Here is a 21,921-nt window from a genome sequence, read left to right as displayed (position 1 = left end):
GCGGGGCTGGAAGAAGGTGCAGCAGTATGGGGCACCTCACCCCCAACTGCATTCCTAGCAGTACTGCCATGGCCGTCTCATCTGAGGTACAGCATAGGAGCCATTCAGAGTCCTGAATGCTTCAGCAGAACTGGCTGGTCTTGTGCATTCAGGTGTGGGTATCTCCCTCTGCCTCATGCTCCTCAGCAACCAGGCCAAGGTCTGGCTCTGTTGCAGGGCAGAGACACAGCCCTTCCACATGGTGACTCCTGTGCTAGACAGCTGGGCAGGTGATGTACATGGCTGGAGGTCCTTGGGAACTACATATCAGTGGGAGGGATCAACTAGCAGGAAAAACCCCATGCTTTGCCAGCAGAGCTCTCGTCTCACTCAGCCCATGGGTGACATCCAGGGGAGCATAGGCTGCTGTTCATCCATCACAACCTTGTGAATCTCTGGGGGCCATAGAAGCCCCATCCAAAACCCCAAAGCTGAGCACCATATGTCAACAACCGAACTGTTTGCTAAATAAATCAGATTTAAGTGTGTTTGAATGTGGTTCATCACAAGAAAGGAAAATTATGATTGGGGTTCAAGCTAGCACTCCCAGGACACCACCCTACCCCTGTGTGAAGGCCCTGAATGCCACAGCATGCGAGATATGTTGTAAGACCTGTGAGCACACATGTCCACTTCTGCAACACAGAGGTGCCCAGTGAGCTTGAACTTTGGGGCACATGGTATCGAAGAAAAAACTCAGATTGTTCATTTAAAAAGAAATAAACTAATATTTCCTAGCCCTGATCTGAATTTAACCTGGAGTTCAAAAAATTCAAAAGCAAATACAGAGACTCCAAGGTCAATATACATGCCCAACAGTAATAATAATGTCATTTTTAAACCAATCTTGTGGTTGAGGGATCTGCCTTATGATTTTTGATGCTGGTTGTGCAGGCTGAATATTGACCTGAGAAGCAAAAGCCAGCTCTGGAGCTAGAAGAAACCTTCCCAGATGGGCAGTCTGAAAAATGCCTTAGAAGCCTTTGCATCCACTCTTTAAAAGAGCATCCCAAACTGGGAGGGGATGGAGGCTTGCGTGTCTCCAGGAACCCCCAAGGGACAGTAAACAGGAGCAGCACTATAGGAAACCCCTGCCTAGCAAGAGTGCTCCTGAGAGCATCGCCTGACTGAAAGTTGAGGATGTGCCTCTGTGCTGCACATGCTGGAGCAACCCACCGTGTGAAATGGGGCTGGCATTTGGCATGGTAGTCCAGGGAGATGAGCAGTGGACCTAAAGGGGGCTTGCATCCTGGGGAAGTAGACCTGGGTCTCACTGCAGCCCAAAGTGGGGATAAAGCTCCCATTGCTAGCTTTCATGCCTTAGTATGAGTACAGTTTGCTGAAAATCTGCAGCATCGGTACAGCATTGGTATTTACCCAGGGTTGTGGGTCAGCCAGGAGCTAAACAGGGACCTGTCTCTTCTTAAGGTAAGTGATGTTGACATGGTCTGCTGCAGCATCTCTGGCTGGCAGAACAGATATAATCCTCTAAAGAAAAATCTATGGCATTAAGACTAGAAAGTGGCACTGACACTAGTGCTACAGTGTGAGCTTCTGCTGAGCAAGGACCTCTGTAGCAGGGTTGGACAAATTTGCTCATCAATGTCAGGAAGGTTCTGATGAAGCAAGGCAAAATTTGAAGGAAATGCTGCAGAGGTAGCATTTGACTCAGGGTTTCCTCAGCTCAGACTTTGGGGTTGCCACATGCTGTGATGTGGCTGAAGCAGAGGAAATGCCTCTGAGCAGGGGCAGCTGGTGGAGAAGAACCATGTGAGAATGACCACATGGGGTGTGGTGGTGCTATCTGAGAGCAAGAGGAATGGCAAGAACCAAAGGTAAAAATGATGCCTTCTGCTGCCTGTGACATTGTTTGATGTTGATGAAAACCTTAGGCTGGCAAAGTCAGGAAACAGCTTTTCAAACATACATGAGGGGATTTCTAGTCTTTTCAGCAGCAGAAGGGAGGAGGGTCTGTGTGCAAATGAAATCACAAGTCCCTGTTGCTTAAGCTGGAAACATAGCTCTGAAACTGGGCAGCCACATGAGACTCATGTCCTTTTATTCACAGAGAACAGCCTGTATGACCAACACTGCAACTGAAACCACATCAACAGCTTTTGCTTTCTGAGTACCAGCTCCAGACTGCTAGAGGCCCAGGGGTGGCAAGTGCTCCACTGATTCAGATGCTTTAAAAAATAAGCTGTCATGTTACCTTTCCGCATATAAGCTCTGTGTCAGAGCAGGTCCCACCTGTCTTCTCCCAGCCAGAATAAATCTGGCATGAACTTCCTATTGTGCGCTCAGGCAAATTTGGCAGAAAAACCAGCATATGCATTTGCCTTACCCAGATGACGTTGGTATTTCTGAGTGATGCCACAGTGTATGAATTGGGAAATCACAGTCAGATAGAGGAATATCTTCATAAATTGCCGTAACAATTACTCCTGCTGTTTAGTCATACTATTAAAGTCTGGTTATGAAAAGCTAGCAATAGTTGAACTAAGAAAGCACTCTGCAGGCAATCATTATTCATTGTTGGCTGCTTGTTGCTGATGGTTATTCTCTGTTTGTAATCCCTCCTTTGGGAAAGGAATTGTTTTGCGACCAGGGAGGAGAAGACAGGGACCCTACATCTGCTGTGAATGATGAATTGGAAGAAGTAAGGAGGAAGTACTGACAGGTAAAGACAGACCCTTGAAAGCTTATTATCTATAGAGGGACACCAAGAAAATGACTCTGAGTGCTTCCGTTTTACAAAGCAGCTTTTTGAAACTAAGTTAACTGAGTTGCCATCCAGTTCAACTTGAACTTGCCCCCTAAACTTACCTGTTATTCAGAAACCATTGCTCCTTTTATGCTTTCTCCTGGCTTAAAGGCAACTTTATTCTTAGTAAACATCACTTGGGGGTGGGAGAGTTCTGTGCCCTCCTGTATTTGGACACAGGGAGAAGCTGTTTAGTTTACAAAAGAGCTCTGCCATCCCAGAGAGGGTGGAGAGAAGCCAGTCTCCCAAAGACTACAGCTTCTTCATTGTTTTCCTCCCTTTCTGAAGTGAGATCTTCATCCCATATTGGCTCAATCAGAAAGCATCAAAGAAATGGCACTGATATCTCTACCAGATGACAAGCTGTAGTGATAGCTAAGATTTACTACAAGGAAAAATATCAAGCTGTAAAGTCCAGGGTCGGAAGGCTCCAACTGAAACGTATAATGTAGGATGTCATTGTGGATTAACCTCAAAAGATGGATGGGGAGTGCTGGAGACTCACTGAGAGGGAAGAAAAAAATCCTCTGTGAAAATCTCAGAGCCCAAGGAAACAGAGAGACTCTCAGCAAATAATGTGCTGGGTCAGAGACTAATTACTAATTACCCATTTGACAGGATTTCATAACCCCCTGATACCTACATTGATTCTCAGTGCCTTTATTTGGGAATCTTGCTAGCCCTGAGCAATTTTTATAGCCCTGTCAGTCTGAAATCAATTTCTCCCATCTTCTGCACAACATCCACCATACGGCTAGCTTGCAAGAGCTCCCTGCTGAGGCAACAAGAGGGCATAGAGAGGCTGCTTGGGAGCATCACTGTCCACAGAGGCTGGAACAGATGGGGGGCAGACAGCAGCCTGCCTGCCTGTGGCAGTGGCAACCACCTTCTCTGGGCTGGCTGCTATGTACCAGCCACAGCTTGGGAAATGCCATCTGGTGAGTTGCAAAGGAAATTCACCGGCAGCCAGCCAACTGGTGGGTCTTCTGTAATCTCCCTGTAATTTCTTCCTGCGTCAGTGCATACAATGATGGCTGGCCAGAGGGTGTTTCTAACCTGAGTGCCCTGTGGGCTTGGTGACTTTAATTTAGTAACTATTTTCAACGGTACTTGGCAGAGGGGTGGGAAAGGGCTCTGGGAGACAGATTTTATGAGGTGGTAGATAGGAGACAGTCTGTAATTTGCTACATCCAGTCTACGACTGCACATAACAACAGTGCCCTGTGCCTGGGGAGAAAGTCACCTTCTCTTGGATGAGTTGGCCCATTCCACAGTGGCCTATTTTTCTGTGGTCAAAAGCCTCCCTCTACAGACTTTTCTGACCAGCAACAGACTGCTTCTGCAAAGGTAAAGCATCTGAAGTGTTGCACCAGGTGGGTTACAGTAGCCTTCTCTTCCCAACTCAAGGTCAAGTATTTGCATACCTCTCAGGTTCAATTTGTCCTTCCAGGAAAATCAGAGAAGTTCCCCCTCTTTCAGACTCATGCCCTTTCTTAGTCATTGCCATATATCACAGAATCACAGAACGGTAGGGTTGGAAGGGACCTCTGGAGATCATCTTGTCCAACCCCTCTGCTTGAGCAGGCACACCTAGAGCAGGGGGCACAGGAACACGTCCAGGTGAGTTTTGAATGTCTCCAGGGATGGAGACTCCACAGCCTCCCTGGGCAGCCTGTTCCACTGCTCTGTCACCCTCAATATGTACACATGATATATATAATATATTTATACATACGTATGCATGCATACATACATATACATACACATACAAGCGTATACATATGTATACATAAGTATATAGACGTATATGTACACAGACATATACATATACCAACCTCATATATATCTATATGTGAGATGCCAAACAGAAAGGCACAGAGAAATCAATTGACTTGTATTCCATCAAGGAGAATGCTGCAATGGATTTCAGCAGATAAAAAACCCCAACAACACTGGTCAATAGTCGTCTACAAAATGGACAACAGATCATGACAGCTAGGCTTTGCTGCTTCCCTGCTATATGCTTTTAAGTCAGCTGTTTGCTGCTTTTTTCTCCGTGCCACCTTTGCCCTATGCATCTTTTGCTAGCATTGGGTGGCAGCAAGCTGATGGTCATGCCTGGAAGTGGTACTGACACATCCTTAGCAGCATGCTGCCCACTGTTTCGCAGCAGAAAGGACACAGCCCCTAGGAAGGCATGTCTTAATCCAGCTTGGCCATGGATTTCCTCTATCCTCTTATGTGTTTAGATAAGCCTTAATAGAGTCTATACTGCTCTCCAGAGACTGGCAGCTCACCTGAGCTGTCTACCAACTCTCTGGACTCATCCTGTCATCTAAAATCTCTAGGAATTAGTGATGGCGGTCTGCATATAGAATAACTCAGGCTGTCAGGGACTGCCAAAGTCTCCACTGCAGACTCCTGCTCAAGGCAGGGCTGAAGAGATCAGGTTGTCCAGTTGAATTTTACATATTTCCAGGGACAGATTCCACACTGTTTGACCATCCCCATGGTGAAAAATGTTTTCCTTACATCTAATCAACATTTCCTTTATGTAAGTTGTTTCTCTTGCATCTTGTCCTTCCACTGTGCACCTCTGAGAAGAGTTTAGCTCCACCTCCTCAGCACTGCCCCACTAGGTAGCCATAAGCAGTGATAAGACCTACCCTTCAGCTGCTATTCCTCTGGCTGAACAGATCAGTTTCCTCAGCCTCTCCACATACGTCCTGTGCTCCCGACCAGATTGGTGGCCTCCACTGGACTCGCTCCAGTTTGTTCCCCTGTCTCTTGTACTGGGGAGCCTTAGACTGCGTGGGATCCCACCAGTCCCAATTAGAAGGGACTACAATCACTATTATCACTACAATTACTATAATCACTCCCTTCACATTGCTGGCTGCACTCTTGTGGATATAACCAGTTGGCCTCCTGTGTTGCAGGGGTACCTACTGAACCCTGGTTAACTCCCTCACACAACTCACAAGACTGGGTCATTGTATCCCAGAGGCAGGACTTCACATTTGATTTCACTGACCTTCAAGATGTTCATATCAATCCATTTTTCCAGCCTGTCCTGGTCCCTCTGAAAGGCAGCCGTGCCTTCCAGTGTACTGCCTGCTCCCTCAGCCTCTTCCACAAACCTGTTGCAAGGCCCACAGAAACTACATTTTTCTCTGTGCAAATGAAATAAAAAAGAGAAAAAGCATGTGGGCTGACCAACATTTTTGCAGGTGCTCTTCCAGAAGTTGCAACTCTTCTCTTTGAATTTCTCCCAAACTGAAGGTCAACTTGAGCACGAGGGGGATTATGATTGACTCAGATTTAGAACTGGGGCCACATTTCTTCATTCTGTCCTAGAATTGGTTTATCCATTATATTTTAAGGACACCTACTATAGTCTTGGCATATTAATTATTTTCTACTCATTTGAGACATACCCAAGAGACAAGACTGATCACAATAAATAAATAAATGCTCAAATGATCCAATATGCAGTCTAAGTAATATAGATTTTCTTCAAAAACAAATTCATGAATCAACAGCTTGTATTATAACTAAAGTGCTTCAGTTATGAGCAACCTAACAGCCGTGACATAGTAACAGCCTCATCAAGGAAGTAAGACATCCTGGAGACCGGAAAGGACATCAGTACAACTGCTACACTGACATGAAAGAAGTAGCATGTATGCAAAAATACTGCTGGACAGTCAGCAAGCAACCGAGTGTCAAAGAATATCACTCAGAGCTCTCTAAAGCATGGATATGGCCACACAGCATTGTGCTCAACTGCCTCCTTGGGCCACAACAAGCAGTTTGGGCGTGTCCCCACCTGTGACTAGCAGAGGGTGGATATTCAGACAAGAAAATCTCACAAGAGAAGTTAAAATAAAATGGTCTGTAGAAAAATCACTCCCATTCCCAATGTTTAGGTAGGGCAGGACCTTTCTCTTGGTCTCCAGCCAACAGCTTTCTGTGTTGCAGCAAGGTCTGTAGAGTCCCTTGGGGTTGGTAGAAAATTCTCCTTTTGTCTCTCACAGTGAAGATCTGCCTCTTCATGTCCCTCCTTCTTTAGCTGCATCCTCATTTTTATTGGCTGCAGATCACAGGCTGTTCCCCAGGTATGCAATGGTCTCTTGCTGTCGCGGAAAGTGCAAATTGCTTGGCCCATGGCACAGTAAAAAGCTCATTTCCCTCCTGTTCCCAAGCTACACATGCTAACTTTTAAGATTACACCTAAGAGTGGCACTTCTGGAAACAGTCAGTTAAATAGAATCTGCAGAAAAAGTAATATCTGAAAGTAATTAGGTGACCTGAGCCTCAAGAACAATGCTTGACACTGAGTCTGATAGCAGACTGGGGTACTGCAAATTCTTGTTATGCCAACTTCCATTATCACACCAAAGCTGTGGAGACCCTCTCTAACCAAGAAAGGAGGCAGACATGAAAATGCAGGCAGTCCTTGGTTCAGCGAATTGCTTAATAAACTTTTACATGTTCAGGTAGAGTGATGCATGTATACACATTATTGCAAGGCTCCTTTCCATTCTGGAGTGTTGGCAAACACCTCAATAAACCACTGTCTATTATGTTACATGGGCCTGAACAGCATTGCTCCCACCCTAAACGCTACACACAAATATATCTGTTTCTCCCTTTTTTTCATATTTTTGTAGGATTCTGGAAAGAAACTGAAATGAATCTACCCATTATGACCTGTCCTCACCTTCCTTTATTATTTCATTTGATTAATTAGTTCATTTGACCATTTCTGGAGCCTTGCCCGTGAACTCTTAACAGTAACTTTTGAGCAGCTAGTGACTTTTTTGAATCATGAAATAAAAAAAGCCCGGGCAACCTCCCTTTTCCTGCTGCCCCCCAAGAAAGGACCTGTTGGCATACATTTGGCACAGAGCAGTGATTACAGCTGGTCACATTTTCTAATAATTTTATGTGTGCTTAGAACATTTTCCATCAGAAAATTCCATTTAATCAAAAGGAACGCTGGGCTGCAGGAAGATGCTGGTTTCAAGGACATTTTATAATTGAGAAAATAAAAAGTGAAACCCTTTCACAATGGTAGAATATTTCACACTGACCTTTTTAAGATGGAACACAAACTATTTTCTTTTGAAATTATTTGTCTCTAAAATACTTGGTACCGATCAAACTGCAGCCCATCTGGCAAGAGCTCATCCTGAATTTTGTTTTAATTGAAACTTTCTTTGACAGATCCAAAGTGAAATTGTTAAAAATATTTTGTTTGTTTACTTTTTTTGAGGGCACTGCCAAAATGCAATATTTTGCTCTGTTTCAAGCCTGAAACTGGTGTACAGATTGTAGTATTATTTATCGCATAGGAAGTCCCATTCCCATATTTATTATACTTCATTGGTCTGCAGAGAAATTCTCCCTGGCCCCGTGAAGAATAGCTGTCCTAATCCCTCTGCATTGAGTAATCTATACTTGGAAGCACATACTCTTTTTCTGCAATGAAGATCATGATCCTGGAGCCGAAGGGTTAGACACTTTAGCAGACTAATGAAGAGATGTCCCCCTGATATTGTCAGGCAGAAAGAGGACAGGTAAAACATGTTGAACCAACAGAGATATGGTTGCAGCAAGAAGAAAACAGAATGTCCCAAGTCATCTATGTCAGATCCTGGGTGTGCTGTGTGACCCTGTTCAGCAGAGATGTCAAGCTGGGTTTCTGCTATGGCCAGCTGTGAAGGCAGACCTGGCTGCTTTTACCCACCTTGTGCCACCATGGTGCAGACCACAGGATGGTCTCCTAACACCTTGTGTTGTGCATTAAACTGTAGAAGGGAAGCAAAGATAGCACAGCTTGCAGTGGGGCCAAGCCACAAGGCCCAGGCTCAGTCTGCGCCTGGTGAAGAGACAGGCAGGGACTTGGGAGGGAAAGAAAGAGCAATGGGGTGAGCTTCTCAGTCAGTTGAAAATGTAAAGGGGGAATCAGGCTACCTCGAACCCAAAACACCTCTTGAGGTATCATCAGCCGACCCATTCAGCAACAGTGCGAGGGAAGCACTGAGAAGGCTCCCTGTGCCAGGATTCGGCCTCTGCTACCTACGTCTCCAGGAGTATCTGATTCTGCCTGGGAAAGAATCCCCAGTGTGTGCAATGGCACAGCCTCTTTGCTTGCTATCATACACCTTCTACAAATTTCCCCTACCCTAGAGACTCCCCAGGTTTGAAGAGGAGGACCTAGCCCTGCAAGCTGGAGCCTGAGAGTGATCTGTATGGATAAAAGGCTCTAAGCTGAATCCTTTGCTTATGTCCTTCTCACCCTTCTCATTCCCTGGTCATCCCTTACAGAGACTGCTCCCACATATCTGGAGTGAAAACAAAAGCTCAGAGAAACAAGACCTCAGTGCTAGTCAATGGGGCTTGCACTGGACTGACATGGGGCCTCATGGCACCAAGCAGCAGCCCCACATTGGTGGGGGGTTCTATTCTCAGAAGAGAAGCTGCAGGCACCAAGACACACGCTTCCTCTTTGCAGCCCACACTGCCCAAGCCCCTGGCTCCCATCCAGTCCTGACAGCAATCTTCTTCTGAAGGTCAGACACAATGCCCTCAGCTGACCTGGCTCAGCAAGGTCAACAGGCAGCAGCATTTTTCCTGCCTTTGGGATCTTTCCAGACCCTGAACTCCAAACACTTGCAACTATTTGCTAGGCTCCCACAAGACATGCTTGTATCTCTGGGGCCTGTACCCCAGCAGAACATGAACTCCTGATGGACTCATTCAGGGAAATTCCTGACAATCAACTTCAGCCCAGGAGGGCTAGTCGCTGCTGACTCCTGCAGTAGTTAACAGAGGGAAATCAGTGCATCCTGAGGGAAATCCAGAGCATGAGATTAATGCTTTTATTTACTTGTTGGAGGGCTGTGATTCTCTGCTGGCTAGACTGGAAGCCTTGGGAAACATACTCTAGTGTGCTCAAGCTGGGCTCTGTGCACCTGTGCTGCAGTCATTCCTGAGTTCCATGCCCAGGTACATTTTCAGACTGGTCTTCCCACCACATATGCCTGGCCCTTCCTATTCCAGCCATTTCTGCAGCCCAAAGTTGCCTCTGCAGCACTGCAGTTGCCTGGAGACTAGTGGGAGCCACTGATAAGGAACTCATTCCCAATTCCCATACGAGGTGCTGCTGGTACACTGAGGAAGGCACTGAAGTGCCGTCATCGCTTACCATCAAAGGACTGTCAGCTAGGAGGCAGCTTAGGAAGCTCCCTCTGGCTGAACGTAGTCTGTGCATGCTGCTGCACTGGTCCTTCATTTACTTCAGCAGCAAAGCTTACGAAGAGGCATAAGCTTGTCAGAGGGACTCAGGGCAGGGTGATGACTATTGCCTAAAGGGTATTTTAAGATTGCACTCTTGTTTTCTTTGGCAGTGGAGTTTTCTTGAAAATTACTTTCCTGTTATTTTTACTTCTTCCCTTACCCATCAGCACAAATTAGCTTTTCTTCATTGCTCCTTGGCTTTCCTCACCACACACACTATTGGCCATCTTATTAATCTGGAATCTGCCACTTGCTAACTGATCTGATTAGAGTTAATTACCAATTATTTATATTACTACAACCCTGATGTTATATGCACCATGGGAATATAATTTAATTACAGCATAATATCAATCAGATGCATAAATTAAAATGTTCACGTTATAATAGGAGCCCATTTTCTGTCTTCAGTTCTATGAGCTGCCAAGCTTGGAGGAGAAAAAACTGTTGCACAGGGAGAGACGGGCAGTTCTCCCAAATCATTACAGAATCACTGAATCACAGAATCACAGAATCTTAGGTTGGAAGGGTCCTCAGGGATCATCTAGTCCAACCTTTCTACGAAGAGCACAGTCTAAACAAAATGGCCCAACGCCCTGTCCAGACGACTCTTAAAGGTGTCCAACATGGCCGAGTCAACTACTTCCCTGGGGAGATTATTCCAATGGTTGACTATCCTCAATGTGAAAAATTTCCCTCTGGTGTCCAATCGGAATATCCCCAAGAGCAATTTGTGTCCATTCCCCCTTGTCCTCTCCATGTGACTCCATGTAAAAAGGGAGTCTCCATCTTTTTTGTAGCTACCCCTTAAGTACTGGTACATGGTGATGAGATCCCCTCTGAGCCTCCTTTTCTCAAGGCTGAACAAACCCAGTTCTCCCAGCCTATCCTTGTACGGCAGGCTTCCCAATCCTTTGATCATCTTGGTGGCCCTTCTCTGGACCCCTTCCAGCCTGTCCACATCCTTTTTGTATAGAGGGGACCAGAACTGTACACAGTACTCCAGGTGTGGCCTGACAAACGCCGAGTAGAGAGGGATGATGCCTTCTTTATCTCTGCTGGCAATGCCCTTTTTGATGCAACCCAGCATCCTGTTGGCCTTCTTGGCCTCAGCAGCACACTGTTCACTCATGTTGAGCCTTCTGTCCACCAGGACCCGCAGGTCGCTTTCCACAGAGCTGCTCTCCAGCCAGGTGGATCCCAGTCTGTCCTGCACTGCTGGATTATGTTTTCCCAGGTGCATGATCTTACAGTTCTCCTTGTTGAACTTCATAAGGTTCTTGCTGGCCCACTCTTCCGGCCTATCCAGATCTCCCTGCAGAGTAGCTCTCCCTTCTGGAATGTCTACTTCCGCACTCAACTTGGTGTCATCAGCAAACTTCATCAGGCTACACTTGATGTCATTGTCCAGATCACTTATGAAGATGTTGAATAACACTGGGCCCGATATCGATCCCTGGGGGACCCCACTAGTGACAGGTTGCCAGTTTGAGAAAGAGCTATTTGCCACCACCCTTTGGGTGCGGCCTGTCAGCCAGTTCCCCACCCACTGCACAGACCACTTGTCTAGGCCATAACACATCAATTTCTCCAGGAGGAGACTGTGGGGGTCCATATCAAAGGCCTTGGAGAAGTCCAGGTAGACAATGTCCACTGCCTGCCCCATGTCAACCAGGCAAGTCACCTTGTCATAGAAGGCCACCAGGCTTGTCAAGCATTATCTGCCTTTAGTGAAGCCATGTTGGCTTTTCCCAATCACGTGCTTCATTTGACTTGTGATGGTCCCCAGGAGGATTCGTTCCATAACTTTCCCAGGGATTGAAGTAAGGCTGATGGGCCTATAGTTACCCAGATCCTCCCTCGAGCCTTTCTTATAGATAGGGGTAACATTTGCCTTCCTCCAGTCCTCTGGGACATCCCCCATTCTCCATGACTTCTCGAAGATTATGGAGAGTGGCCTTGCAATGATGTCAGCCAGCTCTCTCAACACCCTCGGGTGGATGTTGTCAGGGCCCATTGATTTCTGGGGGTCAAGATCCTGTAGTAATTCATATACTAACTCTTCCTTCACTGATAGTGGGTTGGTGTTTGGGTCAATCTGCAATTTTGTTCCCAAAGCCTGGGACCCTACAGGGCTGGTAAAGACCAAGGTGAAGAAGGTGTTGAGGACCTCTGCCTTTTCTGCATCATTGGTGATTGATTGTCCTTTTCTGTTTAACAGTGGGTCTATGTTTTCCTTCTTTTTCTCCTTATGGTTGACATGTCTGAATAACCCTTTCTTGTTATTTTTTATGTCTACAGCCAGTTTCAATTCAAATTGGGCTTTTGCTTTTCTAACTGCATCTCTGCACTCTCTGGCTATGCCCTTGTAGTTCTCGGTGGATAATCCTCCACTTCTCCATTTCTGGTGTGCTTCCCTTTTGGATTTGAGTAGATCCAGGAGGTCATGGCTGAGCCATGGCGGCCTCTTGCTCCACTTACTTCCCTTTCCTTTGTAGGGGATAAATTGGCTTTGTGCTTCCAATAGAGAGTTCTTGAAGAATTCCCAGCACTCACTAGCTCCTTTGTATTCCATGGAAGCCTCCCATCGAATCCCTCCCAATTGAGCCCTGAGTGCACTGAAGTTTGCTCTTCTAAAATCCAGAATCCTTGTCTTAGAGCTGACCTTCAGCACACTCAGCAGGATCCCAAACTCCACAATATTGTGGTCACTGCAGCCAAGGCTGTCACTAACTGAGATATTACAGAGCAGGCTTTCCTGGTTTGTGAATAGCAAGTCCAGCAGTGCCTCATTCCTGGTTGGCACATCTAACATTTGTATGAGGAAACAGTCCTCTATACGTTCCAGAAACTTGGTGGATGTCATGCAAGCTGCTGTATTGTTCTTCCAGCAGATGTCTGGGTAGTTGAAGTCACCCAACAGGACCAGGTTCTCTTGGCCGGAAGCTTGCTTTACTGCACCAAATATCTCTTCGTCGGCTTCGTCATCGTGGTTAGGAGGTCGATAGCAGATGCCCACTGTGAGGTCCTGCTTGGAGATGACCCCTTTGACTTCAAACCAGAGGCTTCGATAGAGCAGTTGTAATCACCATAGTTGACTTCAATACATTCAAGGCATTCCTTGATGTAGAGAGCAATTCCTCCACCTCTTCTACTTGCCTGTCCTTACAAAAGAACTTGTAACTGTCCATTCTGATCCCCCAGACATTTGAGTTGTCCCACCATGTTTCAGTTACTCCTATGATGTCATACCCTTCTGACTGGGCACCAAGCTCCAGTTCCTCCTGCTGGTTACCTAGACTGCGTGCATTTGTGTACATACACTTGAGGTGTTTACTCTTCAATTTCACATCTTGGGAGACAACTAAGAAACCTTTATCACCACACTGTTTGGCCTGACTTAATCCCCCGTTGATTACGCTGGTGTGAGTGTTTTCGCCACAGATGCTACCCTCCAAGACCTTCACAGTAGCTTGGATGGGGCTCTGTCTTGCATCAGTACTGAAAATGGCCTTGATAAGCCAGGGGTATGTTGGGTATTGCTGAGCAGGGCTTGCACAGCGCCAAGGGCTTCTCTGCTCCTCAGACCGCCCTGCCAGCAAGCAGGCTGGGGGTGCACAAGACGCTGGGAGGAGACACAGTGGGGACACCTGACCCCCACTGACCAGACGGATATCCCACAGCATGCCACACTCAGCAGCAAAACTGGGAGGTGGAGGATGGCAGGGGCTGCCCTTGCCCTCCTGGGCAACATACTCTAGGTGAGCGTGCCTGAGCAGAGGGTTCGGTCCCGATGACCTCCACACATGCGTTACAACCTCCACCCTCCTGCGTGACCGATTTGCTTTCCATCCTAAGGCACCTCAACTCAGCCCTGACGCCCACTGGAAGGGATGCTGGGTCAAGTGACGATCCCAAACTCCTCCTTGAGTCTTACTCACAAAACAGTGTCTCCCCACTGCAGAACAGCCCATGGCAGACACAGTCAGAAGAGAGAAAAGGTCATTTTATTGTGGACAGCAACCGCAGGGGCCCAGGAGTCACAACACTTCAGCTGCTGGAAAGGAATCAGCATGAAAGACTACCTGGAACAAACACCTTTTCCTGGACTGTGGCATTAAGTGGATAGGCTGTGTATTTTTAAGCCGATGAAGGGCGTTGAAGAACAGCCTCGTGAGGAAGGTGATCTTGGTGAAGCTGTCCATGGTCTTCAGTGGACATTGGCTCACACACTGACAGGTGCAACCTTGTGCCACATATTCTCTTGGCCAGCTAAAAAATAGGCTTCATTCTTGAATCGATCTCTTCCTGAATAAACTTCAGACTTCTAAAACAATGACCTAACTAGCCTGAAAAGGCCTCAGGACAGACATCGAAGCCAGGGTCTTAATGGTCAAATCACTGCCTTTATAAGCTCAGTCTGGCTATAGTCACAGGTTTTATCTTCTGCTTTCTTCTCTGATGCTGGGGTTTTGTTAGAGCTATTTTAGACCAGGTCCATGCGATGCGATGCTGACTCTGGTCAAGACCATCCCATGCTCCTGCCTAGCGGTCGCTGCTCACTCTTTGGAGGGAACAAGGGAGCCTGAAACTTCCTGTTTTATCGCACAACTGTATTTTTATTGATAGCCCCAAATACTAATTTTTTATGATCTCTCCAGAGAGAAGAACCCTTTACAGAAGTCATTTCACCTGTAGCTGGTGCCACTTGCATAGCCCTCTCAATCCTTTTCTGTGTGCGTGTGTTACAGGTACAAGCAGGTGGCTATCCAATGGGTTAGCATCTGAGCAGACGAGAGAGGCCTTAAGTCCTTGAAGTGGCTTATTAGGAGCCAGCAAAACAAGCAGGAGACTTTCCAAGTGCTCATGGTGCTGCAGTTAGAAACGCGTGTCAAGAAAATGTGTGGAGAGCAGCTGCAGGGCAAGCATGGCACTGCCTGTTCCCCTCATGCTTCTCCCAGAGGACTTCCCGTAACCTGTGGTTCTACTATTCTGGGCCGGTGGGATGCAATTTGGGTATAACCTTGAGAACTTACCTGCTGTGGAACACAGCAGAAGCAGTCAAACACAGAATCTAAGAGGAGCGCAGTCCTGAGCATGGCCTTTATTGAGGTGCTTTGAAGATGTTCTTACACCGCAGCAGACACGCACACACAAAAAAAACCATGGGCAGCACATGGAAGAAGACTCAGAATCATGCAAATAATACTGTCATTTGCCATAAGAAAAGGTGCCATTTCAACACTTCTTTCTGTTCTTTGTCCATTCCAGCATGGTTCAAGACAATCTGGAGTGTCCAAGACCGCTACTGCCTATTTATCAGGCAAAAACCTGGTTTCTTGATGGCAAGTTTAGTTCCACATTCCTGTTTGCTAACGTCAACAGATGTTGCCATTAATGTACACAGCACCGGGAGCAAGAGAAGGAGTCACTGGGGCAGCTGTATTTTTTTTCTCTGCAGTTAAGGGCATTTCTGCCTTTTTGTTTGGACCTTGTCTTCAGAAGTAGAAGCAACTACTGTGTGCAGGGTAACTTACCACTTTTCAGTAGTCTTTTGTGAGTAAATATCAGTCCCCTAAGTTCCAACAACCGCACGAGAAATGTGGGATGTGAGCTAAATACGATAAACTGCTGAGTACACGTTTTTTGGCAAAGTACTTACACAACCATGACAGGAAAAAAAAAAAAAACAAACAACAAAACGAAAACACCACGTTTTGGCATAGAATTGGCATTTGCCAGCAGGAAGAATTAACTGTGTGCAGCACACTTCCTGCAATAGCGCACGCTGCTGTTTCAGTTATTCCTTAGACAGGTCACGCTAGCTCAACCTACAGAATGTCCATCTTACCAGGATGATGCTGAACAAGAAATTTTACTCCCTGCGTGCTCTGTTAAGTTAGTCCATACTTGTTGGGTTGGGTTGGTTTTCTTTTCTTGATGTCTGCTTGCAACTTAGTTGCGTTACAAGTTACAGGAACTTAAAGCATGAAGCCCTCTGTTACTCTGGTGAACGCTTCTTTGTGTGACTAATCCCGTGAAGTTGCCTGCATAATCATTACGCAGCCAAGATAGAATTTACCCACACAAGTAAATTTACTCACGAAGGTAAATCGGTTTTAGCATTGCTAAGGGTTATATTGTTGTTCCAGTCCACGCAGGACATTTTCCTTTCTCTCTCAGCACCTGCTCCTCAATGAATAGAAAAAGGCTGATCTGGAGTGAGGGTTGCTATCCAAACACCCAATTACCTGGAGTTTTTTTCTTCAGAACTACTGTTAAAATCAGGGCTCATTCCAACTGGTGTCTGTCAAACAAAGAAGTGTAAGCCTTGCTTTTGTGAGACAAACATAAGAGAGCTTGATTATCAATCCTGATTTCCAGTAAATGGTTTGCTGCATCCCAGGTTAGATACCCCTTCTCAGTTAGAAGTCTAGAGGCGAAGTGGATGTTGTACGTGCTTTTTTATTTATTAATTTTAGTACTCTACAAAACAGTCCCACGTGAAACCTTGCGGATGGCATTGCAATAGACTGTAGCTAGTATGTACCCCCTTACTGTACTCTTGCTTGTAGATTTGGAATCAGTTCTTTCCTAGTAAGAAAGAGGAAGCTTCTTCAAATACCAACTGCAGGTTCCAAGAAACTGGCAGGCAGGCCTGTTGCTTTCTTTTGAGGAGAAAAACGCAGCTAACTCTTGTATTCACAAGCAAAAACATTCATAGCTCTTTAGCAAATTAGTTTTAAACTATAAAGGCCTTAGAATTAGGTGAACACCTCTTTGTTTTAACGTGCCCCACACAATGCTTTGTGCTGTTCTGTGTGAGGGATACATTTTTCACAGTCAAAATAAATTTCAGGTATGTTGCATGTAAATAAAGCATTATTTGTAAAAGCTGAGAAGCACAGAGTTCTTAAGATTTCGTACAGAAATGTGATGGTGATCTACCTTAACCGTCATTTTAATTACTGTGTAGGTCCTTACCTGTCATTGCTGAAGCAAGTAAAGCGAGGTAATAGTTAAATAGCTGAGACAAGTAGACGTGAAACATACATCGTGGAGTCTTCGGGGGGCTGCTTATGCTTCACCAGTCAAAATATCGGAAATCCACATATCCAGTTAACAATAGTTGATGTAATAGTTATTAGAACACTTATACTTTGAGACGACCAAGTCCCCATCAGTGATTTTCCTGTATAGCCCACTGGCATGTAGCTATTTGGAAAGATGCAGGAAAGTTAGTGGACATGGCGGGGAGTGGGGGGGTGGCGGGGAAGGAAGTATATTGAAATTCACAGGTTTTTGCTAATACAAATAAGCTCACATCCTTGGAAAAAAAATAATGTCTAATATTTATTACTGTCAGGTAGGGAAACAGTAGCATGTTACATACCATTCTTGACTTACATGTAATATCCTTGATGAAATTTGTAAATAACTTGAGTAAAGAAAATCTGAAACAGGAGTATTGCCTCAGTCGTGAGGGGCTTAAATTTGCAAGATCATTCTTCGTGAAGGCAGTAAGAAGATGTCTTTATCACAGTCTATGAGTTCTCTCACTTTTACCCTCCCGATTCGCCCCCCCATCCCCCTGGCGGGGAGCGAGCGAGCAGTGGTGTGGTGCTCAGGCGCCAGCCAGGGTTAAAGCACAACGACCGATGAGCAAAACGGTTAGCTAGTTGACAGCGAGAGCGCTCATCCTTCCTCCTCCGTCACAGTGCGGGAAACCCCTCTATCACATCGGGATGCACGAAAGCCTCAGCAGTCCAGATGCTGTTGGAGCCACTTCCAAACTTTTGTGCTGTGCTTTGACTCCTAAAGCCTCCGAACTCAGCCCTGATGCCCACTGGAAAGGATGCTGGGGCAAGGGATGATCCCAAACTCCTCCTCTAGGATTCATCACCAAACACCATCTCCCCAGTCCAGAATATGGCATGGCAGACAGAGTGAGAAGAGAGGAAAGATCATTTTATTGCAGACATCAGCTGCAGGGTGCGGGGGCAGGAGGCGCCCAGCAGTCACAGGGGATCAGCCAGTAACAGGAAAACAGCACCTACAACGATAGAGTCAGAAAGCACGGATAAAGCCATGAAGGCAGGAACAGGCATGAGTCGGTTCCCCTTTCTTTGGGGAACACTGTTTACGAGCAATTGTTCATGGCCCAGAAGAGAGAGCTGTTGCTGGCATTGCCTATGGGATGGCTCTGGCACCTTATCCCCAGGGGTGATGCCCTTGGAGACCTGTGCGTGTGCGCAGATGCACAGTGCCCCTGTGCCACACAGCAGTGCTCGATGGGGAGCCACTGGGGAGCTGCCACGGAGTCCTTTCCGAACCCTGCGCGGCACCATCCCTCGCCGTCCGCCGTCCCTTGCCAGTGAGTTGCACTGGCTTAGGGCGGCGTACAGAGCTGGGGAGGATGGCCAGCAGAGCCTGGTACACACCTGGGCTTCCGGACACGCTGCACCTTCCTGCATCTTTTCAGTGCTCCATCCCCAGAAACGTTTTCTCTCTTCCTCCTCTTCTTTTCTGTGCAGCTTTCCTTCTCCTCTCCCCAGGCCTGTTTTCTCTTTCCGTTTCTCTTGTTCTCCTTGTCCTGGGGAGAGCCTGAAAACCTTTCCATCCCATCTTGCTATTAGATAGGGAAAGGCACCATCCACTGGAGTCAGTCCTGATTTTAACCAAAGCAAGCTCATCTTACCTTCTTTGCTCGGCGAGGCTGGCCAGCTCTTCCGGGCGTACGAGGGACTCTGCCGCACTCTCGGGGGTGGTCGGAGGCAAAGCTGGAGCTGCCTACGACAGAAAGGTCAGAGTTAGCAGGTGGCAAGAGACGACCTGGAGCAGTAAGCGACTGCTTGCCAAATTGCTACCTTAGCTCTCCAGAGGAGATCCCTTTGGCTGGCTTGCATCAGCCACATTTTGCACAGTCCCCCCTCCCCCTCCAAACAGACTTGATAAAGCTCTGCCAAACAAAGTAGGACCTGGGCAAAACCCCTCTGAAGTTGACAGCTTCTCCCTTCTGTCTTTTTGTAGGCATTGTGTTTGGTTAAGCACACGCCTAGTGCATCTGAGAAACAGCCTTGCCAGTTTTCCTTACTACGTGTCGTCCTGGCGGGTGGAGGAATAACCCAGGCACACACCAGCTCTACTGCCAGGCAGAGGCACAGCAGCGACTTGGCCCCATCAGAAACTCCACCGCTATGCCAGGCATGCTGTCACAGCGTTTGGGGACCTGGCGTACCTCTCCTGTTTCAGACTCTCCCACCATATCTCCCCCAGCCTCTCTGAGGACACCGAGCAGAGAGGGGCGTACATGCAACAAGGCTGCTGCCTGATGCTCGGTGCCTGCTGCGACTGCAGGGACGCTGGGCTCTTCCAAAGGCACTTCTGGAAAGCAAAAGCATGTGCAGCAAAGTGACTTCTTGGAAGGAAAAAAACAGCTCAAGCAAAACCCGCCCAAAGCCCTACACCACTTCTGGTTTCAGCCCTCGGATGCCCTGTCTGCTGGCTTCAGCTCCTCTTGCAGAGCAAACCGTTCGTGCCCCCAGAGGCAGTGGCCAAACAGAGGCCACGGCACAAGCGAGGCTCAGAGGACAATGCTCAATGCCCAGCGCCGCCACAAACAATGCTGAAGTTTCTGGTGTCCCAAGCCCCAGGCTCAGTCCCTCCTCTTACCTCTCGATCTCTCCGCGGGGGCTGGCGACTCCTCGGCTGCTGGACAGGAAAGGGCGGTTGTCTCCTCCCCAAAGAGTTCCCTGCAGTTGTCAATCATGAACTCCACCAGCACGTTCACCTGCACACAGGACACCCTTGTCCTCAAGCCAGCTGCCTGAAAGGAGGCCAGGCGGCCTCTCCCACTCCTGAGCCTTGCCTCTGCGCAGAAGGCTGTACCTGTGGGGCTGCTCTTGCAGGCAGCCACCCCACCTTCATTTGCTCAAGAAAGGAGGCAGCCAGGGACCTCTGAGCAGCCAAGCTCCGATGGGCCAGGGAGGTCGCAGCTGGCTGCTCAAGAGAGCGTACCTTCTCAGTCACCGCCAGCAGGGCCTCCAGCGGGAGCAGCTCCTCATTGGGTGGGCTCAGCAGGCTTGGCCCAACGCAGATGGCCAGGTTGCTGCAGCTCATCCTGCTGGTGGCTGCATTGTGGCCGATGTGCTGGAGGAGGGACAGCAGCCACTTCAGGAGGAGGAGGTTGGCTGCAGGCAACTTCTCAGCCACCCTGCGGGGACAGGAACACAACGGTCATGAAGCACGTGTTGCCCACAGCCGTCCCCCAGCCTTGCCCAAGGCAGGCGGGAGCCAGCGGCTCCGTTACGCCGGTTTCCAGGGCTTCTCAGCCAGCGGTCCGGGATCCTGCTCAACAGGCACAGGCATGCTGCTGCCCACACTTACGCTTTCAGCTCTTCAATCTTCTCCTCCTTGCTGGCCTCCTGCATCGCTGCCATCCAGTTCTCGTAGAGCTCTGTCACGAGGAGCTTGCCAGGAATGCTTCGGATGCTGCAACGCCAAGGGCTCCAGGTGAGCCTCTGAACACTTCAGACCAGCCAGGAGCTCTTCCAAGTGCAGCTCAGAAGCACTCACCTTCAAGAGGATGGCCAGCAGCAGCGCAGGCTGACTTCCCAGGTCGACATCCGCACTGTGGTCCAGGGCCTCCCGCAGCTTCCGAAGCTCCGTCCCGCTGGCGGCTCTGTGGAATATCCCCTCCATCGACGGCCCTTCCCGCTGCAGGACAGCCAGCATCTCCTGCAGGAGAAGCAGGACAACAGTTGCTTGGCTGAGGACATGCCTTCCAACAGCTGTGGCCAGAGCACTGCCCCAGATCTGGCTCCTTGCTCCCAAGGAGCCTACGAAGGCCAGGAGAGTTTGAAGTCAGAGCAAAATAAGTCCTGAAACATGCTTTCCTTTCCATCACTTGTTTTTCTTGAGTTTCATTTTCCTCTCTCTTTCTTGTTTGTTGGGGTTGTTTTCTTCTTTTTTCTTCTACATTTAAAACTGCCTTTACCTGAACCCATGAGTTGTCTCCATTTGACCCTCCTGATTCTCCCCCACCATCTCCCTGTCGGGCAGTGTGTGAGTGATTGTGTGGTGCCCAGGCGCCAGCCAGGGTTAAAGCACAACGACCGATGAGCAAAACGGTTAGCTAGTTGACAGCGAGAGCGCTCATCCTTCCTCCTCCGTCACAGTGCGGGAAACCCCTCTATCACATCGGGATGCACGAAAGCCTCAGCAGTCCAGATGCTGTTGGAGCCGCTTCCAAACTTTTTGGCTCAGCTGACACATTTATACCGCCCAGCGTGGAAGTTCATCTCTACCATTGCCCAGAGTTGGTGGAGGGGTCTGAAGAAACTTCCTGACAATCAGTATGCAAGGAGAATGGCTGCAGGGGACAGCGAGCTGCAGCTGACGGTAGCTACAAAAGGACCTTTAGCCCTTCCTGGCTACCACGCCCTGCCTGCCTCTTCACCCTCACTCTGGCCTCATGGCACTGCTCCTAGGAGATACGCAAAACTCAGCAGGAGCTGCCACGGAGTCCTTTCCAAACCCTGCGCAGCACCATCCCTCGCTGTCCCTTGCCATTCAGTTGCACTGGCTTAGGGCAGCGTACAGAGCTGGGGAGGATGGCCAGCAGAGCCTGGTACACACCTGGGCTTCCGGACACGCTGCACCTTCCTGCATCTTTTCAATGCTCCATCCCCAGAATCGGTTTCTCTCTTCCTCCTCTTCTTTTCTGTGCAGCTTTCCTTCTCCTCTCCCCAGGCCTGTTTTCTCTTTCCGTTTCTCTTGTTCTCCTTGTCCCGGGGAGAGCCTGAAAACCTTTC

This window comes from Phalacrocorax aristotelis, chromosome 3 (assembly GCF_949628215.1).
Source record: "Phalacrocorax aristotelis chromosome 3, bGulAri2.1, whole genome shotgun sequence".
NCBI lineage: Eukaryota > Metazoa > Chordata > Aves > Suliformes > Phalacrocoracidae > Phalacrocorax > Phalacrocorax aristotelis.
Note: the sequence above shows the minus strand (reverse complement) of the source record.